Source organism: Pantherophis guttatus, chromosome 1 (genome assembly GCF_059756535.1).
Source record: "Pantherophis guttatus breed Tessera chromosome 1, ASM5975653v1, whole genome shotgun sequence".
Taxonomy (NCBI): Eukaryota; Metazoa; Chordata; class Lepidosauria; order Squamata; family Colubridae; genus Pantherophis; species Pantherophis guttatus.
Window position 1 is genome coordinate 200830277 of NC_142063.1, and position 8318 is coordinate 200838594.

At 39.7% G+C, this 8318-nt stretch overlaps 1 long non-coding RNA gene across 1 annotated transcript; it reads right to left on the reverse strand.

Moving 5' to 3' along the window:
- Positions 1–354: 354 nt before the first annotated feature.
- LOC117674152 (uncharacterized) lies at positions 355–2276 on the reverse strand. Its single transcript, XR_004593713.3, has 2 exons — positions 2115–2276; positions 355–1202 (listed from the first exon to the last, which is right to left on the reverse strand). It is a non-coding gene; the product is annotated as an uncharacterized LOC117674152 (long non-coding RNA).
- Positions 2277–8318: the final 6042 nt, after the last annotated feature.

The following is an 8318-nucleotide window of genomic DNA, read 5'->3' on the forward strand; positions in this document are numbered from 1 at the left end:
CAACGCCACAGCAGAAAAAACAAAAACAAAACTATTGGTCATGGCAATACTTGCACTGAATATCACTGAATATCGTTTCAAAATTTTAAAAAGGATATGTGTGGGAGGGAGTGTTATTTCCTGGCCTATAATAAAGGAGGAGGGGAGGCTGTGTTCCAGACCTGGACTAAGGGACACCACCTCCCAAAATGTGACTGGACCATGCCTGAGGACTGTGACTTAAAAGACTTCCCGGAAGCCTATTCTAGAACAGATCTGAGCATTTTATGGACGCCGGGCCAAATCCAGCCTTCGCTGTCCCTGTTCAGGCTGTATGAGGTCTATCAGAAATTAGAAATCAAATATAAATAGGTGTATGTCCTGCATGCACTATAACTGCATTTCTTTTATTTTGAAGGTGACTGCTATTTTTTTTTCCAATTTACATATATTTGTGCATACACACCTTCACAGTCCTATTGGTTCAGCCCTCCACATCAGTCCGAGTTTCTCATGCGGCCCCTTGGAAAAATTAATTGCCCACCCCTGTACTAGAAGTAGAACTTCGGTAAGGGATTCATTCCTATGAGTTTGCATTGTTGGAAACTAGCTGGATCACTTCGCTAACTTTGACAGACACTGTAGCTGAATTGAAGAAGGAAGCAACAGCTCTGCTTTGATGTTGTGCCATTACTGATCATGTAGGTGGGACTTACTTCAAAGGGGATTGTCTGCCTTCTCTCGCTGCGCTCTATAAGGCTGGCTTTAATTGCAGAGCGAGGGCTTCTTCAGGGCTCTTAGTATTCTCCTTTTAAAAATAAACTGCCATATCAAAGACGTCCATCCACTTTTATTGCTGAGGTAAGCAACCGCCAAAACTGAAGCCAACCCTTTTGTTTCCCCTAATTCTTTTCTTTTCTTTCTTTTTTTCAAACTGACCCTATATGAGAGTTGGTGTCAATGCTTTACAAAATCTGAAGAGAGATGAGAGTGATGAAGAGAGAAATCAAAGCCATAGTCAATCTCAAATGGTTGAGTAATCAGGGTGGGGTGCCTTTGATAAATCAAGACTCCTTCCAGTCACGCGAAATTCTTGGCGACTTTGGCATGTTTGTTTTGTTGACAACAGTACTGTTCAAGAATATTGCCATTGCCTTCTTCCAAAATGTTACAGTTATGGTTGTCTTGTTGACTCTTCCCTCTTGTCTTCACCCTGGCATTCCCTGATTCTCTCAGGCAAATAGGAATCAAAAAAATTGCTTGTTATGCCCCTGTGATGTTTTGCTGTCTTGGTTGACAGACTGGCTGGTTAATTATAGTGTCTCCTCTGACTGGAAGTGGAAGGACAGAAACCTTGAGAGTTCTGATTGGCTGAGCGACTGATGGAGGCTGACCCAGTTGGCCACATGATCATGCTTCTCCAAAAGAGCAGAAGCACAATATGCTCTTATTTTGTGTTGGCTTAATCAGGAAAGATTGGCTCTATTTTTGGTATGGGAAAAACTAGTGTAAAACAACTTAAATCATAGGCTGTGGATTAGATGATGCAACTTCATGGGATTAAGGAAGAAACATGGAGCTGGCGAGGTGTTCCAAAGCCAAAGTAAACCACAGTGAGGAAAGGGCATATATAATTCACTGAAATAATACATTTTCTCTTTTTGGCAATCTAGGAGCAAGATACCCCTTGGACAAGTACCATTTTGGAATAATATGTGGGAGAGTGTGTGTTGTACACAGATTTTTTTCAGGGTCTGTTTTCAGCTGTGTTGCAGGTCTGGTTTTGGCACTCTATTTGTGTTTTGCACAAATTGTGAATTGGTGAATTAACCCCTGCCAAAATTACAGATGAAATGCATCCTTACTGGTTGTCTCCAAGCTTTCACACTGCCACTACAACATCATTCTAAATAATGGCCTCAAGTCACATGTCTCTGGATAAACTGAAAAAATTAATGGGAACTAGAAGATTCCACTTTGCCAAGTAAATTGCTTACTAACAAATAAAAGCCTAAAATGTACCCTCACTGGGGCATTGTCGAAACACAATCAACATTAACAAGTAAAATCTAGCAAAATTACAAGAAGGCAATAAAATGAATATACACTGTGATCAAGTTTCAATAGACACTTACAGAAGTATCAGATCCTAAACTTGAAAACCCTTCTCATCTCTCTTGGCAAGTAGGACTTGCCACAAAACAATTTTTCTTAACGTGTCAGATGACACGATGAAAAGATGGAGGCAGCGATGTTTGCAGGGGGACTCACCACTGGCAACGTGGCAGATGGAGCATTACAATGCAAGTTTAGTTCCTTCAGAATCTGTCTGTGTGTGACATCAAAGCAGGTACAAAAGGGGCGTGGCTTGCGTTGGGATGCTCATTCCATCATCTGTGACTCATCTTCTGCAGATGCTGTTGGGTGAAGAGGAGCAAGTTCATAGATCTTCTGGTAAAGCAGCCTTTGTGACAAGCCATGTCCACTCTAGCTGCTCCATGACAATGGTCCAAATCTGTCCATTAATTCAACAGGATCCCTTATCCTTTTGCTCCTATTTTATCACACTAAAATCAGAAGGGGTCGACATCTTAAACTTTCCAGAGAAGCCTACAGGGATGGGAATTAGTTTAGTCAAACCCTGATGTCTGTATTTTTAATAGGCTATTAAATCAGAATTAAAAATGACTACCAAGAAGAAACAGATTGATGTCTGATATCTTTCTGGTATTTTACCACCCATGTTTCTTTACATCTGAATCTGCTTGCCTGCTCTCCTAATTCCAAATGAACTTTCATCTCTTGTATAATGATATATTGAAAGATGTGCTGACAGGGCTCCTCTCACATTTTCCTTTTAAAAAGGCTGCCAGATCATAGATTCACAACTTCAAGTCACAGTAGACTATTGTCAATTTACTTGCCTTTGGTAATTTAATCTTACCTCAACTTCTATCATTCTGGCTTGCCTTGTTATTTTTATTTTTTTTCAAAAATGCAACAAGGTTTAGAAGGTGTATAGAGTCATTCCAAAAGCTGTTTGATTTTCTAAAATATAGATCAAATGCAATTTCCCTTGTCACTGAACAAAATATTGTGACATGAATTTGCTGTAAGTGCTGTAATTATAATATGGTTAGTGTTCTGGAGAGACAGACTTAGGAGTGGTCTTTGAAAACTTCACATGTTGCTATGAAAGATGTCTCCTAACTGAATCCAACAGCCTTCCCCTGAAACAACACTTAATATGAAAAAGATTAAGTCTCCTTTGAGTTGAGTACAACTCTTCATATTTCATATCCATGTACTTTTCTTGGCAATATTCCAGTAGGATTTACTACTGCCTTCTTTTGGAATTGTTTTTCAGTTTCCTGGTTTAGACTTCAGTTCTAGGATTCTTGGGGGTCTTGTTACTAATGGTATATTAGTGAGGTCTAACCCTTCTTAGCTTTTAAAGATCCACCAAAGGCAGCATGGTGTTGCCTTCTATTAGAACATCATTTGTTGTATCTTTTGTTTGACCAAGTCGTATTAGTAGTAGGTATGACACAGCTTTTTTTAACTTGGAACTTTCCAGATGCATAGAATTACATATCCTATCATCCATAGCCAGCATGTCCAATGGGTGTGTCACTAGGGATGATGTGCATTGGAATCCAACACATCAAGAAGTCTTCAAACTTGAGAAAACTGGACCTACACCAGTGGTGGTTTCAAAAATTTTTACTACCAGTTCTGTGGGCGTGGCTTGGTGGGCATGGCTTGGTGGCCATGGCACGGGAAGGATACTGCAAAATCTCCATTCCCTCCCCAATTCAGGGGAAGGTTACTGCAAAATCCACATTTCCTCCCGATCAGCTGGGACTTGGGAAGCAGAGAATAGATGGGGGCGAGGCCACTCAGAATTTTTACTACTAGTTCTCCAAACTACTCAAAATTTCCACTACCAGTTCTCCAGGACTGGTCAGAACCTGCTGAAACCCACCTCTGACCTACACCTATCCTAATGAATCTCACTGTAAGTAGAGATGTGGCAATTCGAGGGCTTCTCAGTGAGACGTCTCCTGTGCAGTCCCATTCAATAAACTTTGTGAGAATTCAGACAACGTCATCTCCACTTGGAACCATCCTATATCACCTCATTAGACCTGTTACTTCTTTTTAAAAAAACCAGAAAATGTCATCAAGGAGGAGAAAGTAGAATCACAACAACATCATGCTTTTAGATGGTGTTGGGAATCCTCCATGGTAACTGACCAGGAAACCAGAAACAATCCTCTAAAGTATAGGTGGAAGACTGGTGGCCTTTCAGAGAATGCTGAACACCATCTCCCAGCATCCCTCACCATTGGCCAAACTAGCTAGTGCTGCTGGGAACTGTATTTCAGCAATATCTGGAAGACCACATGTTTCCTATTCTTTCTGTGCTTGTGGTCCCAACATTAGGCACATCCAAAGAATATAGGGAGCTGGGGAGGTAAGCAAACACATTCAAAGGGGAACCATGAGTCCAGGAGGCAAAACGTGTTTTCTTTTTAGCAGTGGTCTTCATATCCCTATTTCTGACTAAGTTCTTGTTTGAGAGCAAAGAAATCAGCCCATCAGATAGAAACAATCAATGACATACAGGACGGCATTTCCTAAAATGAGACAGTGGGCTAGATCTGAAGGACTGATTAATTTAGCTCTGCCTACGTAAAGCGACGTTTCTAAACAATTGTACATTTGTGCAAATAAATATGCACTTGCTTTTAAAAGTTGGCAGGGGATCTAGATTTATTCCCTCAAGGTAGTGCTTCCCAGCAGTCAAATTACAATATTTGGCTGCTGAGCAGATGGTGGTTTTATGCCAATGGGTACAATTGGTATTGCCATGACTATTGTGTGGACCTGGAGCTTTGAGATTGCCAAGTACGAAATGATACGCACACATGCACTTTTGAATTTATTTTTTTTAAAACATTCACACAGCATCATGTTGAGGATGGAGACTAGCCTGTCCACTGAGCACCCAGCTCCAACAGGAGCTAGTGGTGAAAGGAACTGGATTTAAGCTGGGCAAAATTTACTCAGCCACCTGCCAAAATAAACTTTTCCGGAAAATTAGCACTGGCTATAGCTCAGGCTTTTTTAAAGTCACAACTCATATGGTATATTTTCTCATGTCTTCCTCTGCATAATTAATATAGGGATGGTTGGCACTTAAGAATTAGTCAGAGTGTACAATAAGAGCTGCACAGATATGCAAAAAATTTTACAGGGTCTATTGGGGGGCCAGGATACATATGGTGTGTTGATTAGGGCACTGATCTAGAATTAGGGGTATCCAAATTCAAATCCACATTTAGCTATGGAAACTCACTGGACGACTTTGACCAATTTCTTATCCCATCTGTTTTCCTGGGATTTGCAGTGAAGATATTGTAAAATTAAACAGAGATATTTAGGTATACCAACTGATTATCTGAAGGCAAAGTGGGATAGTAAAGTAACAAGTGAGTAAATGATTACAAACTCAGTTAGGAAGTATAACATCGACCATATCTAGTCAAGATACCACCAACAATCATCAAGAGTGTGTTAAGAAACGATTAAAGCAAAATTAAAAGGGCTTTTCAGCAAATAGAATTTTGCTCCAAGGAAAACACCCCCCCCAAAAAAAGGAACATAAACATGCATGAAAGAAATCCATAAAGTATGCCAAAAAATTTTGAGGTGCATATTACTAAAAAGAATATTATATACAACTGACAACTTTAAAACTTTATATGCACACAAGCAGGAAACTGGGTAGGGAGGACTATCAGATGTCAAAGGAATTATAGCAGTAGTAAAGGGGAAGTAGATTGCAAAGAAGCCGAATGAATTATTTATGTCTGATTTTGCTTCAGAGGCTGTAGAACAGATATTGATGTCTGAACTGATATTTTCAGTAAAGGAGCTTGAAACATTGATGCAAATATTATTGAGATAGAATTCTAGTCCCTTCTGGCAAATCGAAAACAATGAAATCATATTGGGTTCAATTATAAACAAGCAATTGTGAATTTGCTAATTGTTTAACAACGATCAAAAAGATAGACAGTGTGAATATTTCTGGAGAAGATTTCACAGCTTCTGCACAATTACAGAGTTCTTTAAGCGTGCCAGTAAGTACGTACATAGGTGCGATATGGTGCACACTGTTAACATGGACTTCAGGGTAATTGCTTTTATTTAGGACTGTTGAGAAACTTAGCAGTGATGGAATAAGTGAAGATCCTCATAGAGATCAGCAACTGGCAAAGAACAGAAGGCACAAATAGGAATAAATAGAATTTTTGCAAATATGTACATTCCAGAAAATTCTGTATGAGAACCAATGCATTTAAATTATTTGTGAAGCTGGGCAACTGTACGTTGACTCCAGATTAGTTGGAGACAAAACAAAAAAGGGACAACCAAGAGCTCCCAAGTAGTTATTGCTGTTCTATGTAAGAAAATAATAGATGAATCACATTTGGCCAAAATATATTGTATTTCCAGCTATATGGATCCAATGACTGACCAGAAATGTATTCTTGGTTCAGCTGAATAGCACAATGAAAATGTATTCTTATGTGCAGCCCCTGTTGCCAGGAAGTCATCTGATACAACCATCTCTGAGGACCTTCACATGATCGAGAAAGCCATTCTAAACTGCAGGACACAGAATAACTACCAAACTATATGAGCCTTTTGACAGTGGGACCAATTGCCCAGAGAACTGGGGGGCTCCTCTTCAGCTCAAATGCTCACCTAAAAACTAGACAGCTGTATAATGAGGATCAGAAGTGGGTTCTAAATTTTTTTACTACCAGTTCTGTGGGCATGGCTTATTTTGTGGACGTGGCTTGGTAGGAGTAATGTGATTGGGTGGGCGTGGCCGACTTTTTTTTTTTACTTTTAAAAGCATTTTTTCTACAACCTTAAGAGGTTGTAGAAAAAATGCTTTTAAAAGCCTCTGATGATCCCAGCTGTGCCGCGTGATCATCAGAGCCTTTTTTTTTACTTTTAAAAGCATTTTTTCTGCTGAAGAGGTTGTAGAAAAAATGCTTTTAAAAGTAAAAAAAAAAAAGCCTCTGATGAGGTGGGCGGGGTAAGTGAGTGGTGACCGGGCCGGGGACCGGTTCGGGTGATGGCCAGCCAATGTTATTACCGGTTCTCCGAACTACTACAAATTTTTACTACTGGTTCTTGCGAACCGGTGTGAACCAGGAGCAACTCACCACTGATGAGGATGCTTCAAATCAGATGTTTGCATTGAGCAGGAGCTTTGGTGATTTTTATATACTACTTAGTTAAGCTATAGAATTAATTACTACCAAATCTAGTGCTGAGGCAGTTTGGACAAATTTTAAACGTTTATGACTAATCATGATTGCTGTACAACATCTCCAGTACTGGAGGTGACAGCATTTACTGGAACAAGAAGGAGGATGCTATTCTGCTCATGTCTTATCCTGAGTTTTCTATTGATATCTAACCTATAGTAATTGATTGTTGGTTAGCCTTTGGCCTAAACCATCATGGGTCTTCCTTCATCCCTTACATCCAGATACTTGTTGAAATCCTTTCTTTTAAAAACTATAAACATAAATCAGTTTTTATTTGAATGTACCTACTAACATGCATACTACTCATTGCTATCCATAGGATATGCATGCATTTGCAGAAAATCCTTCTCAAAGCCAGTAAAAGCAAAATTTATCTCATTCTGTTAGGAGTACTTCTTGCCTTTGAGATTACCACATCATCTCTCTCTGACTTCTGTAGGTTGTGCAAGTAAGCTGTCAGTTCCTGGACATCATCAGTATCTCTAGGCTGAAGCAAACAGAAACAAGATGTTTATATGAGATCATTCAATGATAAGCAATTCTATCACTTGTCTATAGAGATTCTCAGTCATCTAGATATGGTTGCCTCAAAGGTGCTTTTTCAAGTGTCATCTGGACTTTGTTTTCCCTCGAAGATCTTTCGCTTCTCATCGAAGAAGCTTCTTCAGTTCAGTGAAGTGAACTGAAGTGAAGTTTCTTCAGAGAACTGAAGAACCTTCTTGGATGAGAAGCAAAACAAAGTTGAAAAAGGGTGAAAAACAAAGTTGAGTTGCCTTTTGAAAAAGCACCTTTGGGACAATTCTATCACTTGTAAATGGGGAATTTACAAGTGATAGAATTGTTCCAGTGGTGGGTTTCAATTTTTTTTACTACCAGTTCTATAGGTGTGGCTTGGTGGGCGTGGCATGGCTTGGTGGGCATGGCTTGGTGGGCGTGGCAAGGGAAGGTTACTGCAAAATCCTCTCAATCAGCTAGAACTCTGGA